Source organism: Peromyscus leucopus, chromosome 2 (assembly GCF_004664715.2).
Source record: "Peromyscus leucopus breed LL Stock chromosome 2, UCI_PerLeu_2.1, whole genome shotgun sequence".
Lineage (NCBI taxonomy): Eukaryota > Metazoa > Chordata > Mammalia > Rodentia > Cricetidae > Peromyscus > Peromyscus leucopus.
The window spans coordinates 32,617,006-32,640,824 of NC_051064.1; the positions used below are offsets into that span (position 1 = coordinate 32,617,006).

Consider the following 23,819-nt stretch of genomic DNA (forward strand, 5'->3'; position numbering starts at 1 on the left):
AAAAATTAGAAATGGTCTTGATATTATTGAGTGGATAATAAAAATGTGATATACTTACACAATAGAATATAATTCAGCTAGTAAGAAAAATGAAGCTATGAAATTTGCAGGTAGAAATCATCATCCTGAGTGACGTATCTCTTATGTGTGGATATTAGCTTTTAAGTTTTCGTTATGTGTGTTCCAACACAAATAACTTCAGAGGTTTGGTCAGGAACTAGTCAAGAACTATAGAAGAGGATGGGATCTTACAAAGAAGGGGAAATATAGCACAGTGTTCAGAAAAGATAGATAAAGAGGAACCTAGAGGAGGATTAAGAGGGGTCAGGAAATGAGAGGGCCAGTAAAAGAGAGAATATAGAATGGGACAACCAGCTTTAAAGGACTATTGAAAATCCACATGGAAACCTACTACTGGAGACATGTCCTAAAATATATACATATATGAAAAGAATTTAAATGGAATCACTTTATAATGGTAAAGTCTCAACAAGATAACATATGCCTCTAAGTAAAATATTCAGTGTCAGGAATGAGTCATATCTCATTGAGTCATTGACCAAAGTGGTTTCATTGATTCCTCCAAATGGCACAGACTATCACAAAAACTTTTGATTACTGTCTACAATCATCTCCCTTTTACTGAAGACAAAATTTACTTACATTGTCAAACATGGAGAAATTGAACTGGTGCCTAATTAGAAGCTTTACCCTATTCACTAGTGTCATGATTCTGAAGGATTTTTTGCAAATTACCAGAGAAGGAAGACAATCATCAATATTAGCCAGTTACAAGCCTTATGGCATACAACAGAGTCCTGTCTGAAAAATACACTAGTGTAAAACTGGTAGAAGTGTAATGGGAGGAGCCAAGTACTTCCTGATTGGATTCCAGGCCCACTCCATGATGTGTAATGAACTGAACACTAGATAGATCATGGGCCCAGGGGAAAACCTACTACCATTATTCTTCCAAGAGAATACAGCAATAAAATGACTCCTACTAATATATTGCTGGTGTGTAAATTTAATTAATCTTATCAATTAAAAACCAGGAGTCAAATATCAGAGTAAAACTATGAAATATCAGAGAAGCAGGAAAACAGTCATCAGTGATTTCCTATTTGTTTCATTCCTCTATCCAAAAAGGCCAAGATCCTGTCTCAGCCTCGTTTTACCACTTATTGTCCCTCTCTTTATAATCCTCCAAACCTCTATGGTTAGCTAGTGACTAACTCCACCCTCTGACTTCAACCAAGCTTTGTTTGTCAGAACACAATGAAAATATCACACAACATATTGCTATACTCATTGCATCACTCACTACTCATCAAAGGAGCTTCTTGTGACAGTAACTGGGAATTGCCACAGAGATATAGAATAGAAGATTTTGCAGGGAGTTGAGAAACTTTGGGGCACTTGGTGTTAAAAAAGGAATGTTATTATAAAGTTCTCCCTTGAAGACTTAGTCATTTATGCAGAAGAGGTGAGAAGATTGCAAGAGCCAGGAAACATCATCTTTCAGACATACTGATACACATAGAAAATTATAGAGACTGAACAAAAGGCTTGTATAGGCTCAAACTAGACAAAATTCCCAGCACTGAGAAGGGGAAATGAACATAAAGACCTACCTATGATCAAGACACTATTTGTTAATTGATATCTACTGGGAAAGTGAAAATCAGTTTTCTTTAAGTAAATATAAATATATATGTATATATATATATATATATATATATATATATATATATATATATAAATGCAATTGTAATTTTTCAATTTTTGTTCTATGGGTTTTTTTGGAGAGCAATAAGTTGACTGGGGAAAATATATGAGGATTTTGGTGAGAGGAAAGACTATTATCAAAATATATCATATGAAAAATTTTAATAAAAATTTTAAAATGTAAAAGGAAGAGAATGAGGAAAGAAATGAATAGATTAGCATATATACTGTTTGTGTTTTTCAGATCTTATTGAGGCAGTCATGTTCATAGGTTCTTCTCTGTCACTTCTAAAAGACTGAATCTCACAGCAAAGGTAGACAAATTTCTAAATGGTCTTATTAAATAAAAAACACAGAGCCAAGTATAGGGGTGAAAGCCTTAGATCAGGGAAATAGGGAAAGCCACCAGCCAACCTTGCCTCACCAACTTTGCAACTTCTAATGGGAGTTACTTCCTGTCTACCCATGCCTTTATTGCCTTGCTGTTCTGCCCTCTCACTGGCTATCTTAACCCAGCTACTTCATTTCTTCTTCCTAAGCAATTTCTTCCCTTAGGTATTGTGATGGTTTGAAAGAACATGGTGCCCATAGGGAGTTCATTATTAGGAGGTGTGACTTTAAATTTTGTGAAGAAAATGAGCACCAGAAAGTGGAATGGAGCTAATTCCTGTGTTCAAGGAGATTAAAGAGATTAAGAAATGGAATAAAGGGAATGGTGAGTTCTCATACTTTAGAATGGTAAAGCATATCCTATGCCATTATATGTTGGAAGTATGTGATCTACTTTTAAATTTTGATTTTACAGCAGATTATGATTAAAAGATTGCATACATCTCAGAAGGGATTTTCAACTTTTAAACATCATTGGAATTGTGATAGACTATTGTGACTTTTGAAGTTGGATATGATCCTACCCAGCTAAGCTTCCAATTTAAGGAATTTAAGAAAAGCTTAGAGTCAGGTATGGTGGTGAACTCTTTTATCCCAACACTGAGAAGGCAGAGGCTGGCAGATCTTTGAAGCCAGCCTTTGAGATCTTTGAGACCTTTGAGGCAGAGTGTGAGGCTAGCCTGGTCTACAGAGCAAGTTCCAGAAAAGCAAAACTAAGGCAATGAAGGTAATTATCAAAAACAGAAAGCTTGTCATGATGTAACTGAAAGATCTTTGAGTTCATGACCACTCTAGTCTACAGATCTAGCTTAGGCAGTGAATAAAACTGGGGAAAACAGAAAGTTGATAAAGATAAAATTGAATCAAGGGCCTTGTTGCAGCCCCAGTAAGAAGCAGAATTTGGCAGCTTCAGCCCCTTGGTTCTGACTTCAGAGTTACAGATAGAAAGAAGGAGTTATGAAATTGTACTCTGTGACTAAGAAAAGCTGCTGAAGCCAGGTGTGTTTCAGGGGTGCCCTGAATTGAAGACTGGACAAGCCGGAAAGTTCAAGCCTGGATTGCCTTGGAGACCAAAAGATGTTGGAGATGCTAGAGCTCTGGAATACCTGCCAAGGAAAGCTGCTAACAGAGAATAGAACCAGCCCAAGAGAGAGAAATATGTTACAGTCAACAAAGCTGAAAGGAGCTGGAGATCTGAAGAGCATTTTGACATCACACATGGAGATGCAGAGTTTGGAGTTTTCCCAGCTGGTTTTCAGACTTGCTTTGCACAAGTAATTACTCCATCTGCTCCCTTTCTTATACTTTAGAATGGTAAAGTATATCCTATGCCATTATATGTTGGAAGTATGTGATCTACTTTTAAATTTTGATTTTACAGCAGATTATGATTAAAAGATTGCATACATCTCAGAAGGGATTTTCAACTTTTAAACATCATTGGAACTGTGATAGACTATTGTGACTTTTGAAGTTGGATTGAATCCATTTTTGCATTATGATGTGGTTGCAAGTTTTTGTGGGGCAGGTAGTAGAATGAGGCAGTTTGAAAGAAAATGGTTTCCAAAGGGAAATGCATTATTAGGAGGTGTGACCTAATTGGAGTGGGTGTGTCATTGTTGAAGAAAGAGTGTAGAGGCATGCTTTGAGGTCTCATATATGTTCAATCCACACCAAGTGCCTCAGGCCATGTCCTGTTTTATGCAAATCAATATGTAGGTCACTTGGCTACTTCTCCAGAACCATGTCTGCCTGCATGCCACCATGTCTCATCATGATGATAATGAACTAAACATCTAAAAATGTTAGCCACTCCAATGAAATGTTCTCCAGTTATAAGAGTTGCCATGGTCATGGTATCCCTTCACAGAAATCCTTGTAGCTTAATAGTGATGTGTTTTTATGTCAAGTTTTCAGAGGTCAGTTGTACTGGCTGGTTTTGTGTGTTAACTTGACAAAAGCTAGAGTCATCAGAGAGATAAGAGCCTCAGTTATGGAAATGCCTCCATGAGATCCAGTTGTAAGCCATTTTGTCAATTACTGATCAATGGGAAGGAGCCAGCCCATTGTGGGTAGTACCTTTCCTGAGCTGATGGTCCTGGGTTCTATAAGACAGAAGGCTGAGCAATCCAGGAAAAGCAAGCCAGTAAGCAGCCCCCTCCATGGACTCTGCATTAGTTGCTGTCTCAAGGTTCCAGCCCTGCTTGAGTTCCTGTTCTGACTTCCCCTAATGATGGACTATGATTTGGAAGTTTAAGTCAAATAAACTCTTTCCTTTCAAAGTGTTTTTTTAACATGGTGTTTTGTTGCAGTAAAAGAGATTCTAAGATGAATATATTTTGATAAATATAATTTTCTTGTAATATTTTTTCTTTTCAAACTTATTACTATAGTACCCCTTATATCTGATTTTCTTTTGAAAAACTTTCCCTTCTATGTGCACTTACTTTTTTTCATAACTTCGTTTGTTCCTTATATTTTTTAGCTTTCCATTTTTACTTCTTTTATCTGACCATATTGTTTCTTCTCTGTCCAGTCTTTATTTCACTTATAGTTTTTAATTTCTCAAGTTTTTTGCTTGGAATGGTCTAATGTCTTTCACTGTTATTGTGAAATAAGATCATAACCTATAAAATTCACTTTTGTTAAATATGTGTGTGGGGGAGTGTGGAGAACAGAGGACAAGTTAACAGAGCTGCTTTTCTTCTTCCACAACTAGCTCTGAGGTAGAAGTGCCACTATTACTAAATTATATAGATTCCAAATACCCTCTAAATACTTATCCTTATACTCAAGGATATCTGCCACTTTCTCATCTCACCAGAAGACTTCTTTTTATAGCAGACTAAGTTATTGGGTCAATAGTTGGACAAAATGTAGGAAATAAAAGACTGTTAGTTGTCCATCCCCAAATAGGATAGCCAGGACTATCCCTTTATATCTATGGCTTGGGACAATTGTGGAAAAGGAGCTAGGAAAGTTGTAGTAGGCTTAAAAACATAATAAATTCTGTGATGTAGTATCTCCTGGGAAGGACAGGGATATTGTTCCTTTGAACTCTCAGCAACATGACTGACTGTTTAGACCTGCAAACACTATACCAGCTGGACATGGCAACATGAATAAATAAAAATTTAACCAAGCTTTCACTCCTAGATGAAGAGTTACAGACAGTCATTGGCTACTGAAAGAGTGAGTTTTTGCTTATTGATTTGATTATTTTATTTGTCAAGGATGAGATTCCAATCCTCAGTGGTCAGTACTGAACACATGTAAATAAGAGCAATAGTAACTGGACCCAATGTGTTACACAGATGGATGATAAATGATGAAGGTGACAGATGATGATGATGAAGATAGATAGATGATAGATAGATAGATAGATAGATAGATGATAGATGATAGATGATAGCTAGATAGACAGACAGACAGACAGACAGATAGATAGATAGATGATAGTTTACCTGACCAGTTATGTTTGAATTCTATATAAACAAAAATATTTGTTTGAGACAAATACTTCTCTTAAAAGCTTGATATTGTCTATCTGAAATTTCAGATAAAAGCCCTGTTTTTTTTTAGATGTTAAGGAACTCTGCACAGTGGCCAAACTTACACTTTTAAGACTTCATTTTTGAGTAATGTAAACTAAATCTTCAAGGAAAATTGGTTTGAATAATTATTAAATATGTTTTTTTGTTTCTTGGGACCTGATATTCCAGTCTTTTTATAATAAAAGGTGACATAATATGTTTTGTAATGATTTCCTACTCTAACTGGGGCCAAGAAGGTTAAAATATTGGTCAAAGTAAGAGAGAAGTGCAGACTCGGGGACACATGTTTTGTTCACTTCACAGGTTCTGAAGGATCATCTTGGGCTAGCTGCTTTGTTGCAGACTGGGATACAGAGCTTTAGGCTGGTCAGAAATCCCATCAAAAGCCCCCAGGGCAGGCTTATTTGGGGTAGTTTGCAGTCTTCAATTGATTGGAATTCAGCTAGAAAAGATGAAGACTAGGGAGAGAAGATATATAGTTAAGTTGCTTAGAGTATAATTTTTCTTGTGTACACATGAAATATTTAGACCCATGGTTCTGGTAGGTGGGGGAGGGAAGGAGGTTCAAGATCAGGAAAAGCAGGAGCCCACCATCAGAGACAGGCAGTATTGGATTAGGTTAATACTGTTGGTTGAGAGGAGTAAGTATCTTGAGTCATTTTGACATATTCCAGGTGTATCCAAGTCTCATAACTCCCTGAAGGTTACAGGATTTTTGTAAAGTTCACAAAAGAAATAAAGATTTTACATATTTTGGCATTACCATTGTCTTTAATTTGTACTGAAATTCACATTGAAGAAAAAGCAGTATATTCAAACCTTTGGGTCATAATAAAAGCTTGGAGACACAAAAATTTATTCTGGGTTAAAAGCATTAATGCTCTTTTTCTCTGTCTAGAGGACTGGATATATAGATTGGACAGAGATGTCTTTAGGACAATGAGAAGCATTTAAGTCTATACTTAGAAGACAATATAGGAAATTCAAAATGTTGAGCTTGTAAACTATAATAGGAGTCAGTACATTATTAGGATTAGCTTATCATATTTATAACTTAGCAGAACTTTGCTGATTAATATTAAAACTTTGAATTTTGAAGTATTAATCTAACAATAGCACAGAGAGGGAAAATTTTGAAACATTTTTCAGTTTTCACAAACCTTAAATCACTTCCTTTACAACTTGTATTTATATACCTTAAAGTACTTCCTTAGACAGTCAGAAGTTTCATAAACTTCATTTGTTTTCTTTCCAATCATTTACCATGAAGAACAAGTGATTTATTACTGAAAACCTTCATTGTAAAGTAAGTACCTTCAAATAAAAGAGTTGTAAAAAGTTATACTGCAAACTCTTCTGTGAGTTTATCTCTTTCAGAGTCTACCAGGAAAGTAAACTGTGATTCCTGATTTTATATATAAAATGAGTTAACTTGGCAGCTGCAGCCTTGCTGGAGGACTTTTTTTTTTTTGCTGCTCTTATCATAAAGCTAGTTAGCAGAAAATATTGTCAGAGATATGGGAAGGATAAATTATAGCAGGAAGTATAATTCAAATGGCTTTGGTATCAACTAAAATGACAAAGACTTATTGTAAACTGGACAAATACTCTAGGATCCAGTGGTCTTAATGACTTTATCAGGGATAGTGGTGGTATGTCTTTGATGTCACACAAGATAACATTACATATTCAGCTGCTATACAGGACAGTGTAGGTCTTTGGCTAACCCAACCCAGAAGTTCTTAGAGATTTTTCTGTGGAGGATAACTTGGGGAATTGACTCTCCTTGGCCAGGCAGATTATGGCAGTCAACACAGAAGTACCCATTTTTTTTTCTGGGGGCCTGGCAGTGGGCAAGACATGGGGCAGTTTTTTTTCCCCCCAGTGGTTAATGAAACTACAATACAGTTAGAGTTATGCATGGCCCATTAACTTTCTTGGAGACTTTAGTGTCACTGTTAATAGCTGGAATGTCTTTCTGAGTCTGTGTTACCTCACTCAGGATGATATTTTCTAGTTCCAGTCATGCAAACCTCATGATGTCATTGTTTTGCTCTGCTGAGTAGTACTCCATTATGTATACGTACCACATTTTATTTATCCATTCTTCAGCTGAAGGGCATCTAGGTTGTTTCTAGGTTCTGACTATTACAAATAATGCTTCTATGTACATAGTTGAGCATGTGTCCTTATGGTATGATTGAGCATTCGTTGGGTATATGCCCAAGAGTGGTATAGCTGGGTCTTAAGGGAAGTTGATTCCAATTTTCTGAGAAAGTGCCATATTGATTTCCAAAGTGGCTGTACAAGTTTGCATTCCCACCAACAGCATAGAAATGTTCCCCTTGCTCCACATCCTCTCCAGCATAAGCAGTCTTCAGTGTTTTTGATCTCAGACATTCTGATGGGTGTAACATGGTATCTCAGAGTTGTTTTGATTTGCATTTCCCTGGTGATTAAGGATGTTGAGAACACATGGTATGTATTCATGCATATGGATACTAAATGTAAAGCAAAGGATAACCAGACTGCAACTCACAACTCCAGGGAGGGTACCTAGTAAAGAGGACCCTAAGAAAGACACAGGGATCACCCAGTGACAGAGAAATGGATGAGATCTACATGAGCAAACTGAGGGGGGGTAATGGAGGGCAATGATATGGGGAAAGAGAGCTTAGGGGAACAGAAGGTCCCAGCTGGATCAAGAACAGAGTGGGAGAACAAGGAAAGAGATACCATGATAAATGAAGACCCCATGGGAATAGGAAGAAGCAGAGTGCTAGAGGGGTCCCCATTAGAGGGGTCCCCAGAAATCCACAAAGATACCACCACTATAGACCACTATAGTGGTCAAGAGCATGCCTGAGCTGATCTAGTCTGGTGATTGGATGGCCAAACACCCTGTCATGATAGGATTCTCATCCAGTGACTGATGGAAGCAGATGCAGAGATACATGGCCAAACCCCAGGTGGAGCTCCAGGAGTCCAACCAGCAAGAAAGAGGAGGGATTATATGAGCAAGAGATATCAAGACCATGATTGGAAAAAGCACAGGGACAAATAGCCAAACCAGTGGAAACACATGAACTGTGAACCAATAGCTGAGGAGCCCCCATGGAACTGGACCAGGCCCTCTGGATAAGTGAGATACCCCATCTGTCCTTGGTGCATGAGCTGGCTTTTTGAAACCTAGGGTCTATGCTGAGTCACTTTGCTCAGCCTTGGTGCAGGGAGGAAGGGACTAGACCTCCCTCAACTCAATCTATCAGGCTAGGCTGAGTCCCTAGGGAAGACCTTGCCTTGGAGGAGGTAGGAATGGGGGAGAAGAACTGGGGATGGGAGGAGGGAGGACAGGGGAATCTGTTGCTGATATGTAAAATTAAATTAATTATGAAATAAAAACATTTATTTAAAGAAATAGCTGGAATGTCTATCATAGGGAGCTTTTGTTTTCAATATTTTAAATACCATATTCAGCAGATCTCCGAAGATCCTTATTCCAAACAAATTTTACTTAAGTTATGATGTGGGATGTCTTTTTGTATGCTGTGCATATATGTTGCTTCCATTGGTTAATGAATAAAGCTGCTTTGTCCTATGAAAAGGCAGGATAAGAGCCAGGCATGAAATCCAAGCAGAGATACAGGGAGAAGAAGGGTAGAGGCAGGGCAGACATCATCCAGCTGCCCAAAGAACAAGATGCCAGCAGTCTAGTAATGCCACAACCATGTGGCAATATATAGATTAATAAAAATGGGTTAATAGTAATGCCTGAGCAATAGGCCAAACAGTTTGTAATTAATATTAAGCATATGAGTGATTATTTACAAGCAGTCTTGGGATGGGGTGGGACAAAGAAAAGCCTATGGCTACAAAATTACTTTCTTTAGGCTTAACCTTTGAAGCAGCAGGAGGCTAGATAAAGCTTGTCATTATTTACAGAGAGTTAGTACCTTCTACAAAATTATGATTTTACAATTGAATATTTGTTTCATTTGAGCCTTAAAATTTGCATTGAAGATTTAGTTGAAGATCCTTTAGCATTAAAATCAATTTTAAGTAATGAATAGAGACACAGAACTTTATATGACCATAAATACAGTTCACATAGAGACTGAAAATCTTACTTTTTGATCCTTTCAGAGGATTCCATTGTGGAAAATCAGGGGCTTTTTCATTGTTGTTGTTTTTGTTCTTCTCTTCTGTGATTCAGTTTATCCCAGTACCTAAAGCTTAACAAAATTAGAAAACACAAAAAGGCGAGACATATATCTGAAAGTCAGTTACTATTAAGCTGAGTATGCCTTTAGAAATATAAAACTTATTCGTGAAATATGTCTTATTCAAATATATGTTTTGATAACCTGAAATTCTCCAGAAGCCTGACATTAGAAGTTAGCAAAGAAAAAAAAGTAGTTAGATATAAACCTTTAAGTCAGTTTTTGTTAATCTGAGCAGACATTTATAAAGTTAGGAAGTTATCAAATTTTCCATCATATAAAAATTCAAAATATTTGAGACCTGCTGCTGTCTCCTTAGTCTAAAAGGAGCTGCAGTGATAAATTCACTCAATAGGCTCAGAAGGACTCAGTAGGACTCAATAGGACTCAGTAGGCTCAGTAGGACTAAGAAATTTTATGATTATTGCCTTAGTTGGTTTATACCATGTGATCATCTTACTCAAGATGGCGGTGAAGTTACAGTGCTCTCTAACCTTACTAAAGATAGTTGCCAGCCACATGGTTGCCTCCATTCTGATGAGATCTTTGGGCAAGATGGATGCAAGCCACATGTTTGCTATTTTAAAAACAACTATTTTTCTAAATAGAGTTGAATTCAAGTTACATAAACAGTAAGTAGTTTGCTGTGGGCCACGGGAATATCATAAGAACTCAGCTGGTTATTGTGATATCTCAGTAAAACCCCCCACTCTATCCCCTACAGACAAAGAGAAGCTTAAACCAGGATTCCTAAGTGTAGATAAGAACTTAGACCCCTTTTCCCCAGGTGGCTGTATCTGCTACAGGGACTTTGGAAAACACAGTCAGGATATTCGACCAAAAGACTAAAAAGGGAGGCAGGTTAAAATAAATTATATGGTCTGTGCCTTTAAGAACTAGCCTCACAAAGAAAGGGGAGCGGTCCTTCCAACCTCCCTGCTGTGAGAGATTTGGAAGAGCCTCCCTGGAGGCTTGTAAACTTAGAAAACACCTTACTTTTGCATTCTGTACCTAAAGTCTCCAGTGGCAGCTTTGAGATTGTGATCTAGGCACAACAAGACCCTCACTCTATTGTCTCAAAAAGGGGGCCTTAGACAAAGATATCTCAATATAGATAGACCCAGGCCAGTTTCAAGTCCCCAGAAATGATGGCGCCAGCCCCAGGAACAAAAGAACAGAGTCAGGATGTCTGATGGTAACCAATTAACCACTAGATGCCCCTCTCCGGAGATAACATGACCAGACCCGGAGAGGAGTTGTAAAACTCCTGACAGGGCAAACAGATAAGCTAGAATAAGTAAGGTCCAGGCCTGGGAAAAACTGGACCAATCAAGGATGGACCCATACTAACCCCCTCCCCTCTAAGGAATTTTATGGGTTTTGTCTATAAAAACTAACTTCCCCAAGAAAGAGTAACTCTTCTCTGCCTCACTTGAGATGGCTTGAGTTGAGTTCACTGTCATGACTTGTAGCAGATAAACCTTGCTTTTGCATTCTGGTATGCTTGTCCTTGGTGGTCTCTCTGGGGGTTATGATCTGGGCACAACAGTTATGGCAAAGTCACTACCTGGAGTAATCAGGGAATTCCTGCAGAGGAAGCCAAATCCCAAGGAGCTTTTGGTGTTACTTGGCTTGTTATATACCAGCTGTATTCTGTTATGAAAATCATGTGTGCCTTCATAGCTTTCCAAATTGACTTTTCCCTAAGAAGGGCTAACAGCGTGGACTGATCACTCTCTGGACATACGCATTCCAGGTATTTGGAGAACTGCCTTAGGAAAGGCTTTCTCTGGAATCAGATATCTCCCTTGGCTACTTCAAGGACTAGCAGTAATAACAGTCCACATGCAAGTCTCCTGATGTAAGGTAAATTCCACAAGGAGACACCACCTAGGTCAGGTGGACGTTAAGTAATAGCTTTACACAATTCAGCTTGGACCCTCCTTTCTTACAGCCTTACTAACTTTATGGACCACTAACTCCTTACCTAACCACTTCTAGGAATATTTAGATAACCTTCTGCGCTAACAACTACGCTCAGCCAGAACTCCAGTTCAAGCCTCCTTGTAATTATCATTAGCAGCATCCGGCCAGGTCCAGGTCCCAGATGGAGGAAAGTACTTTATCAGAGATACCTCTGTACTCTCTAAGAACAGACTTAAGCATCCAGGCTACCTGTTTGAGAAGGCCTGGCAGATGTGCCAATTAAGCCTTACTTCCTCCTTTCCCAAACCTTACCTCTAGTTCCAGATCTCTCTTTAACTATCACCAGAGGCATCTAGCTGTACACAGGTTGCCAAGCGACTGAGCATACCTTTCCCCACCCTGCAGAAAAATGGCAGATAGCTTGGACAGATAGGAGCCACAGGAAAAAAAGAATACAGTTTTATTTTCTCCCATTGACCTAGAAACTTACAGATTCTTAACACTTTCTACCAATCACTTTTTTTTTCAGTTTCTGTAATGTTACTTCTTTTTTTTTTTCTTTTTTTTTTTATTTTATTTTTACAATACTATTCAGTTCTACATAACAGCCACAGATTCCCTTGTTCTCCCCCTTCCTGGTCCCCTCCCCTTCCCCCAGCACACCCCCCATTCCCACCACCTCCAGATCAAGGCCACCCCTGAGGACTGAGATCGACCTGATAGACTCAGTCCAGGCAGGTCCAGTCCCCTCCTCCCAGATTGAGCCAAGCATCCCTGTATAAGTCCCAGGTTTCAAACAGCTATCTCATGCAGCAAGTCCAGGACCTGGTACCACTGCCTAGATGCCTCCCAAACAGATCAAGTCAATCAATTGTCTCACCTATTCAGAGGGCCTGATCCACTTGGGGGCCCCTCAGCCTTTGGTTCATAGTTCATGTGTTTCCATTCTTTTGGCTATTTGTCCCTGTGCTTTATCCAACCTTGGTTTCAACAATTCTCGCTCATATAAACCCTCCTCTTTCTCACTAATTAGACTCCCAGAGCTCCACCCAGGGGCCTAGCTATGGATGTCTGCATCCAGATTCCTCAGTCCTTGATGGGGTTTCTGGCACAACTATTAGGGTGTTTGGCCATCCCATCACCAGAGTAGGTCAGTTCCGGCTATCTCTCAGCCAATGCCAGCAGTCTTTTGTGGGGGTATCTTTGTGGATTTCTGTGGGCCTCTTTGGCACTTTGTTTCTTCCTTTTCTCATGTGGTCTTCATTTACCATGGTCTCCTATTCCTTGTTCTCGCTCTCTGTTCTTGATCCAGCTAGGATCTCCCACTCTCTTTCCCTCGACCCTCTCCGTTTATTGCTCCCACTCATGTCCAGGCTGTTCATGTAGATCTCATCCATTTCTCCATCATTGGGTGATCCCCGTGTCTTTCTTGGGGTCCTGTTTTCCAGGTAGCCTCACTGGTGATGTGAGTAGCAGTCCAGTCATCCTTGTTCCACATCTAGTATCCTCCTATGAGTGAGTACACACCATATTTGTCTTTCTGAGTCTGGGTTACCTCACTCAGGATGATTTTTTCTAGATCCATCCATTTGCCTGCAAACCGCATGATGTCATTGTTTTTCTCTACTGAGTAGTATTCCATTGTGTACATGTGCCACAATTTATTTATCCATTCTTCAGTTGAAGGGCATCTAGGTTGTTTCCAGGTTTTGGCTATTACAAACAATGCTGATATAAACATAGCTGAGCAAGTGCTCTTGTGGTATGATTGAGCATTTCTTGGGTATATGCCCAAGAGTGGTATAGCTGGATCTTGGGGGAGATTGATTCCCAATTTTCTAAGAAAGCGCCATATTGATTTTCAAAGTGGTTGTACAAGCTTGCATTCCCACCAGTAGTGGAGGAGAGTTCCCTGAGTTCCACATCCTCTCCAGCATAAAGTGTCCTCAGTGTTTTTGATCTTAGCCATTCTGACAGGCATAAAGTGGTATCTCAGAGTTGTTTTGATTTGCAGAGGACTGATATCCAGAATATATAAGGAACTCAAGAAATTAGACATCAAAAAGACCAAAAGTCCAATTAAGAAATGGGCTATAGAACTAAACAGAGAATTCTCAACAGAGGAAACTCAAATGGCTGAAAGACATTTAAGGAATTGTTCAACATCCCTAATCATCAGGGAAATGCCAATCATGTTTAAGATTATAGTTGAACACATAAGAGCCCTCTTCTTAGATATTACCTGAATTTAGCCTTTAGTCAATTCATTTCCCCATTGGTCACTTCCTTTTAGGGTTGCAAATGATAATTTATGGTTATTGCCTCCCTATGTGATTCTTATAACTCCTCCATTTGCCCCTGGAAGCCTGGTTTTGAACTGCTAAGGGAATACTGCTTGTTAAGTGTATATATACCAGGACTCCCAGGGCACAAGAGGACAGAGAAGAGAAAAGAGAATGAAAGAACTAGATGGGTAAGAACTTGAGAGGAACAAACTGAGATGGGGAAGAACTAGATTGAAGGGCTAGAAGAGAGGACAAGAGGAACGAGATGGAAGATGAGGAAGAGCCAGATGAGGGAGGAGACGGGAGAGGAGCTGATAGGGGAAAGAACTAGATAGATGAGAACCTAGAAGGGACAGAACTAGATGAAGGAATTAAGATAGAACCTAGAGGGGACAGCAGACAAATATAGAGAAATCAGGCAAGGAAGGAGCTAAACATGAGAGCAGAATAGAAGCTGTGTAGAGAGAGAATTATCACAGAATAATAAAGGGTATGAACTAAGGAGTTTCATGGATATAGATTCATTTCTTCTCATCAAAGAGTAATTATCAGCTGGTTGTAGATTCTTCCCGGACCCTGGGAGGGGACTATCGAGGGGCTGGACCCCCTTAGTCCCCGATAGTAGATCTATTTTTCTAAATAAGAGTTGAATTACATAGCTAATTTTCATCCTTTTGTTACAAGTTTTAAGCTAATTTTTGTTATAGATTTTACAAATTCTTTAACCATACCCAATGAATTTACAATTACTGAGATAAAAAGCATTTTATTCAATAGTCTTAAAAGATTTCTTGAGAACAGAGTGCAGAGAAATCTTGGAGCTAAAAGATCTTGGAGATAATTTGTTTGTTGGTTTAGTGGCAGAGGTTGTTACCACATGAGGGAATTTGAAAATCAAGTATGCTAATTTATGGCCATTGATTGAGCTATACTGAGGCCAAGCAATTTGCAATAAGATAGAGGTTTTAATAAAGTCTCTGAGTCTGAGGAATAAAAGAGAAAGGGTCACAAAACAAACTCCATGAGAGGGGAGGTTCCAATAACCTCCCAGATAGATTTGAGTGACAAAGAACATTGTAGCCATGAGGGACAAGAGTCACAAATAGGAAACCCACTAGAGGGAGGATTCAATTACTACAGAGGTCATGACAGAATAGAGAAGCTGTGGGACAGCGGCTCCTAGAGCAAGGCAAGGAAGCTACAGGAAGAAGCTGAGATGAAAGGGAGGAGAAGGGAGTCAAGTGTCTTAGCAGAGATTTGCCCAGGTGGTGGGGCCCTGGAGGGCATAGGAGAGTCCAGAAGCCTGAGAGAGGACACAACTGAGTAGGCAAGGAGAAACAGGAACAGATGGTTTGAGAAGGTGGAAGGAAGAAGTGTCTAACTGACAAGGTGGACATAATATATAATTATAGATAATCAGAAGTCAAATGTGTGGTTGGTAGAAGCCAGAAGAAATAAATGACCCAGACATACTTTAAGAAAATCAAATAAGGATCTTGGTTCTGAGAAGCTGAGTCCCTTGGAAGGAAGCTTGTAGATGCCACCCAGTGGTTTTGCCACCAGATAAGTGAAGCTGAGGACATAATTGTTTCTAAGCATGGTTGAAGAGAAGATTTTCATTGTAGATATGCGGGAGAGAACAGTCAGATGCATGTGGAAGGGTCCAGACCGAATCTGGCCAGAAGACTGTACTGGGCCTTGAGAGGAAAGGAGAAGTGAGAGTGAGAGATGAAGAGAAGAGAGAGAAAGAGGGAGAGAGAGAGGGGGGGAGAGAGAGAAGAAGAGGAAGGAGGAGGAGGAGGAGGAGGAGGAGAAGAGAGAAGGCAAATGGATAAAGAGAGTTGTAGGAGTGGAGCCAAGAGCAGAACCAAGAGATCATGTAGTCTAAATGGCAGTTACATAGGATTAGAAGCTGGAAAAAGGGATGTAAAGCTTATAACCTAGGTTGGAGAGGTTTATGGTAAGTAACAGGGTAAGAAGTGCTGGGAGGAGTCACAGGTCCTGAGTGAGACTTATCCCAGGTTTCTTTGGAACTTGACAATTACAACCAAAAATGGTTTATAGATCCCACGTTTAAATGACAGGAAGCCTCATTACTCAGTAGTGAGGGAGGTTTTAGTAGCCTAAATGCCACTCTACTAGGTTTGTGTGCCTGCAGGAGGGTTCAAAGAACCCAAATAATAAAAGACTAAAACTTGAAAAGGACTTTATCTGAGATTACCTGACAATTATCTATAAGTGTAGCTGAAACCATATGTGTGGGCATTAAATAATTTTTCTGCATCAAGGAGGAAGCTCTTGTTTGCCTGGGAATGATGGCTACTTCTGATATCTCGGCATTCTAGAGTCCAAAAGTTACCTTAGCTACACAGAGTTCAAAGCCACCTTGTACTTTTGGAAAACATGTGACCCTGTTTCAAAATGCTAATTTAATTCAATAGACAAGAAAACAGCAAGTCTTGGAGAATAATGTTGGTCATTGATGGCAGCGGTATGATTCCTGACATTCTGAGTGTGAGATAGTTCAAAATTTTTATATTTAAGTAACTACACTGGAGATTTTATTCCTTAAGTGTAGAAATTACCCCAGTGAATTCATGTAAGAGCATTCTTTAAACAATGCAGAATATGCTTTGAGGCTTCCCACACTGAACTGATCACCAGTACAACCACCCTCAGTAGTGATCACTATTCAGTTCCTTCATGCTTTATATTCTTTATATTCTTCACTGAGCCATTATTTCTGATTCCCTTTTTTCTGGTTTGGGAAATGTTCAGAAACTGGTAAATGAATATTGTGTCTGCTTAGAAATCCTCATTGACTAGATATGGCTGTCCATTTGTAATTGTAGATAAAAATGCTTACCTGCTTATGCGGAAGTCATTGACACTGTTGAACCTTTTGGAAAGAATGATAGCTGAATTTGAAGTGGGAGGGCTTCCTCCTGACTTCTCTGAGTTACCACAAACAGATTCTCTTCAATTTTTAGGGAAGAAATATGGGCTACCCAACACACAATGGTTAGGGAGTGTCTGATATCAACAGCTGGACTGTCACAGCTGAATCTACAAATCAGACAGTTTTACCATTCCAAATTATCTTTTGTAAGTTGATTATCCTTCCACTCTACTTTACTCTCTTCTGGACAACACATGTTTGCAAAAAGTAATCCAATACTGTAATTTATAATCTTTGGTAAGTCCTAGGGTGCTGATCAGATAAAGTCTCTTTCAGTCTTCAAGTAATAATTTCCTGAACAATGTTGGATACAGAAACACTGAAGAAAAGTGGATTATTCTGCTCTGTCACAAGCCTTTGCCACATAAATAATGAACTATGGTACAGGCACACAGGTCTCCAACTAACTCTTGAAATAGAATACATCACATACTATTTTGCGAGAAGAAAGGAACTACAAAATCATTGCTATGATTTATTTGGTAGCAATCTTAGCTTAAATTTGATTTTTTTTTTGTAAAAAAAAACTTGTCATTTTATATCATTGAAAATCTTTATACATTCTTTTGTCTTACTGTTTTTCTTTATACAACATACAATCCAATCCTAAATAACATGTGAACTTAATGTCAGCGATGTTAAATGCATATCATTTTTCCAAGATCATCCTTTGACCTGCCCTATAAAATGACAGAATACCTGAGTTCTATTTTATTAAATCTCTTTATTCTGCTGAAGAAAACATGATTTTTGTTCAGCATGTCAAATTCAATAAATGACAGTGACCTATATGTTTGTTTACTCTTGCTCTTTTCTAATTTTTTAATGCTCCATTCTGCTTCAATTCATCTTGAAAAGAGTTGTGCTTAGTGAAAAAATGGTCTTGCTGGTTACATTCATGTCAACTTGATACAAGCCAGAGTCATTGGGAAAAAGGGGAATTTCAATTGAGTAAATACTGCTACCAGATTTGTCTGTGAGCAAAACTATGGTGCATTTTCTTGCAAATTAATGTGGGAAGGTCCAGCTCACTTTGGCAATGTGGCACCTGGATTAGTAATGCAGACTTGAAAAGCCAGGAAGAACAAGTCATTTTTTTTATTTTATAATTAACTTAATTTCACATATAAGCCACGAATTCCCCATCCTCCCTTTTCCAACCCCCCCCCTGCCCCGCCCAGTTCACCTGCCATTCCCACCTCCTCCAAGGCAAGGTCTCCCCTGGGAAGTCAGCCCAGCCTGGTAGACTCAGCCAGGCAGGTCCAGTCCCCTCCTCCCTACACCAAGGCTGAGCAAAGTGCCCCAGCATAGGCCTCAGGCTCCCAAAAGCCAGCCCATGCCCCAAGGACAGGTCCAGCTCCACTGCCTGGGGGCCTCCCAAACAGTTGATTAGCTTGAACTGTTTGGGAGAACAAGTCATTTAACAGCACTCTTCCATGGCCTCTGTATCTGTTCCTACTTCTAGGCTCCAGGCCTGAGTTTCTATCCTGACTGACCTGGATGATGAATTACAAGATTATTTACAAGATAAAATCAACCATTCCCCAACAAATTGTTCTTGGTCATGGTGTTTGATCACAGCAATAGCTACTCTAATTATAACAGAGGTGATACCTAGATATTTGTGTAAGCCATGGCCTAGGTGATGTTTGTCAAATCTGCAAGCTCACCTGTGGCTAAGACTGAATGTTAATATCTTAATTATTTATGATGTTATTGATATCATGAGCAATGATGCACTTTTGAATTCTGACTTTGGAAAATACTTATTGGAAATACAAGGGAACCAATGTTTTTAAGGGAATTTACTAGAGTCATGTTGACATTTATATATTCTTATTCAGCTTGTTTAGATTCTAGTGATATTTTCTGTGATGATATTTGTATACTCTAATAAAATCTTCCTGAAGATCAGAGACACTGGATTAAACATAGATGTCAGGCAGTAGTGGCACATGCCTGTAATCTTAGCACTCAGAAGGCAGAGATCCATCTGCATCTTTAGACATTCAAAGCCTTTCTGGACTACAGGAGACTGACTCAAACAAGGAGAGTAAATGAGCCAGGCAGTGGTAGCACACACCTCTAATCCCAATACTTGGTAATCACAAACCTTTAATCCCAACACTTGAGATCCCATGCCTTTGCTTGGGAAGCACATATGCCTTTAATCATAGCTCTAAGAAGGAAGTGATATGGCTAACAGAAAAAGGTATATAAAGTGTGGGGAAACAGGAACTGAAACCTTTTGAGGCTGAGGATTTCTAGAGGCATGGCAGTGGCTTGTTCCATTGTCTCTCTGATCTTTCAACATTTAACCCAATAGCTGGTATCAGGTTAATTATTATAAGACCTTTAGGAAATTTGAGTTACAATTTTCTTTTAAAAATATGGACCTACAGTCAATCAATGGGACCTCTTGAAACTGAGAAGCTTTTGTAGAGCAAAGGATACGGTCAACAAGACAAAGTGACAGCCTACAGAATGGGAAAAGATCTTCACCAAACCCACATCTGACAGAGGGCTGACATCCAGAATATATAAAGAGCTCAAGAAATTAGACATCAAAATGCCCAACAGTCCAATTAAGAAATGGGCTATAGAGCTAAACAGAGTATTCTCAACAGAGAAAGCTCAAATGGCTGAAAGACATTTAAGGAATTGCTCAACATCCCTAATCATCAGGGAAATGGAAATCAAAATGACCTTACACCCATCAGAATGGCTAAGATCAAAAGCACTGAAGACATCTTATGCTGGAGAGGATGTGGAGCAAGGAGAACTCTCCTCCACTCTTTGTGGAAATGCAAGCTTGTACAATCACTTTGAAAATCATTATGGTGCTTTCTTAGAAAATTGGGAATCAGTCTCCCCCAAGACCTAGCTATATCACTCTTGGCTATATACCCAATGAATGCTCAATCATACCACAAGGGCACATGCTCAGCTATGTTCATAGCAACATTGTTTATAATAGCCAGAACATGAAAACAACCTAGATGCCCTTCAACTGAAGAATGGATAAATAAAATGTGGTACATATACACAATGGAATACTATTCAGCAGAGAAAAACAATGACATCATGAGGTTTGCATGGCTGGAACCAGAAAAAATCATCCTGAGTGAGGTAACCCAGACTCAGAAAGACAAACATGGTATGTACTCACTCACAGTAGGATACTAGATGTAAAACAAAGATGACTAGACTGATTGCTACTCACAACTCCAGGGAGGCCACCTAGAAAAGAGGACACTGAGAAAGACACAGAGATTGCCCAATGACAGAGAAATGACTCAGATCTACATGAGCAAACTGGACTTGAGTGGAGGTAATGAAGGGTAAGGGTCGAGGGAAAGAGAGCTTTGGGGAGTGGGAGATCTCAGCTGGATCAAGAACAAAGAAGGAGAACAAGGAAAAAGAGACCATGATAAAAGAAGACCCCATGAGAATAGGAAAAAGCAAAGTGCTAGAGAGGTCCCCAGAAATCCACAAAGATACCTCCACAATAGACTACTGGCAATGGTCGAGAGAAAGCCCGAACTAACCTACTGTGGTGATAGGATGACCAAACACCCTAACTGTCATGCTAGAAATCTCATCCAATGACTGCTGGAAGTGGATGCGGAGATTCACGGCCAGTCCCCAAGTGGAGCTCCAGGAATCCAGTCAGCGAGAAAGAGGAGGGATTGTATGAGCAAGAATTTTTGATACTGCGATTGGAAAAAGCACAGGGACAAATAGCCAAACTAATGGAAACACATGAGCTATGAACAAATAGCCGAGGAGCCCCCAACTGGATCAGGCCCTCTGGATAAGTGAGACAACTGACGAGCTTGAACTGTTTGGGAGGCACCCAGGCAGTGGGACCAGGACCTGTCCTTAGTGCATGAGCTGGCTGTTTGGAACCTGGGGCCTATGCAGGGACACTTTGCTCAGCCTGGGAGGAGGGGACTGGACCTCCCTGGACTGAATCTACCAGGCTGATCTGAATCCCCAGGGGAGTCCTTGCTCTGGAGGAGATGGGAATGGGCGGTGGGCTGGGGAGAGGGCTGGGGAGGGAGGCAGGAGGAGGGAGGACAGGGGAATCCGTGGCTGATATGTAAAATTAAATCAAATTATATAATTAAAAAATTAATGGAGATAGGTAAACTTTTTGATTCCTTGTTTTGTCTATTATACAATGGAAATAGCCAGTCAACTTCCTTTTCATTATTGTCATGTTATTTTTAATGCAAAAGATTAATCTTTTATTTGACTGGGAAAGTATCTTAGGGTAACCTACTTGTATAATATGTGCAAAGGCTTGAAACTGATCCTCTATTCCTTTAAAATAAAATTAAAATTGAAAAAACAATATGGACCTTAGTTTATGTTATTTAAACTTCAAAATAATCTTCAAGGTGATTTATGCATCAATGATAAAATTTATGAAGAAAACTAAAATAATTTATATAAATTTACCTTATAAAAGCCCAACTTTTAATATCCCTGCTTCAAAATGAATCAATTGCTATGTCTTCATCTAATTCTCCATGACACTAAGATCCTATCTATAATACTAATAGAGATGAAGGAGAGGTAACTTTTAGTTTAATCAAGATGTATTTTGTTTTGGAAGCTTACAACACTCTTAAGTGTTAAGGACACTTAAATTACAACACTCCTTAAGATGTTAAGGAACTGAATATATTAAGAATAATTTAATAAAATTAATTTAAATTTTAGATAAATTGAATTTTAAATGTTATTGAGTAATTTAATTTTAATTAAATTAAAATCCTTTTAATTGGGAAAATTTTAAAGTTCTAAAGTGGTCTTAATTTTATTGAAGGATATGTTGGATTCCTATAGGATTTCTGTTAGTGATACCCTTTCACTCTACCAGTGTGTATCATAAAACTTTCACTCAATGGAAAGAATTAGCATATTGTACTTGTTGCTAAATCTTTTATATGCTTATAAAACTTGTTATAGTTACCATATATGCAACATTCAAAACCACCAAAATTATTAACAATGGTATAGAGAGAAATTTATTTTTAATTAGTATATTTATTACAAAGTAAAAGACACAATGCAATGTCAAGCACAGATGTTATCAAACTAAGTAAAACACACACACACAAAAGAGTATTCAGAATGCTTTATAATAATCTATGTTTTTTACATAAATCCAACCTCAAACTATAACTCTATTCCTTAGGACATACACCATGTCTGCAAGAAAAGGAAAAAATAGAGAAATTTAAATTAAAATTTAAATTAAATTAAAATAAGAAGATTTATGTTTAAAAATGATTTAGGCATACTCAAAAAAAGATTATTGAAAAAGATTAAGTATATGATTACAATTGTGTGATGAAAATCACCTTCTTATTTTGGGATCATTTCTCTTTTAAAGACTGTCTTTTAAACCAATTACTTACCGAACTGAGAACATCAGGTCTTGTGTATGTGGGTGTATGTTTGTGTATGTGTATATGCATGTGTGTATGTGTATGACTGTGTGTCTGTGTGTTTCAGATAAAACATTTACTAAAATGAAAAAGGATAAGTGAATTCTATTTAGAAATTATTGAACTAAAATTTTCTTAAATGCCAGCTGTAGAAAATATCCTTGTGTAGTAGATAATACAGCTAATGGAAGAACATGTATGGAGGTTTAGCTGTTCCTAAATAAATTTCAGCTAAAGTTAACAAGGAATCTAGACTTCTACCTTGAGAGAAATGCAGATTTTATTTGAGTCTCCTTTATTTTGTGAGTTCATTTCCTAGATTATTAAACTCAGCATAGGATGTCAACAACCCTGAAAACCTTCCATAACTTCCAAATGATGGCATTCATTCTACAGGTGTGTGGCACACCACTCTCCCCTGAGAAGAACATCATTGTAGTTTAGACAGTGTTGTGTATAAATAACATCATGTATGAACATCTTGTGTGTAAATAACATTGTTTATAAACAACATCATTGTACTTTGAAAGAAATCAAATTTTTATTCCACAGATGCTCCAAAGTCCAATTTTACTGAGGAATAAAGAAATGCACATATTCTTGTTAAAACTTTCTTAATTCATATAATTCCTGAACTAATGCTTAAAGTATAGCATGTTCACACCAATAATATATAGATCACATTATCTGAGTATAAGTTCACACTATGTCACTGTGTAGCTAGAGTTTTCCTGCCTGGCCCAAGGTCAGGACAAATGTCTCTCACCTGCCAATCCCATAGCTGCTCAGACCCAACCAAGTAAACACACAGAGACTTATATTACTTACAAATTATATGGACGTGGCAGGATTCTTGCTAACTGTTCTTATATCTTAAGTCAACCTGTTTCTATTAATTTATAAGTTGCCTTGTGGCTCGTGGCTTACCAGTATCTTAACATTTTCTCATGGTGGTGGCTAATAGCATCTCTCTGATTCAGCCTTCCTGTTCCCAGAATTCTCTTCTCTGCTTGTCCTGCCTATAGTTCCTGCATGGCTACTGGCCAATCAGCATTTTATTTATATAGAGCGATATCCACAGCACTTCCCCTTTTCTTCTTTTTTTTTTTTTCAAAAAGGAAAGTTTTAACTTTCACATGAATTACATATAACAAAACAATTGTCAAGCAAGAATTACAGTTACAATATCTAGTCTATTTATAATATCCAGTCTATTTGTATTTGGCAAAATTAAAGAAGATATCCTATCTATCCTATATTTATGAGACTAAGGTTTCATATCTAACTTATCTTTTATT

General features: G+C 38.4%; 1 protein-coding gene across 10 annotated transcripts in view; it reads right to left on the reverse strand.

Annotated features, from left to right (window-relative positions):
• Positions 1 to 23,819, reverse strand: part of Sntg1 (syntrophin gamma 1) — a 741,147-nt gene that overhangs the window by 557,424 nt on the left and 159,904 nt on the right. For 7 of the 10 annotated variants that reach the window (XM_028855148.2, XM_028855136.2, XM_028855145.2 and 4 more), the window contains one exon: positions 9,800 to 9,904. The exons of the other annotated variants lie outside the window; for them this stretch is intronic. The gene's annotated coding sequence lies outside the window, so the exon portion shown is untranslated. The remainder of the gene's footprint in view (positions 1 to 9,799; positions 9,905 to 23,819) is intronic. 10 annotated transcript variants of the gene reach the window in all.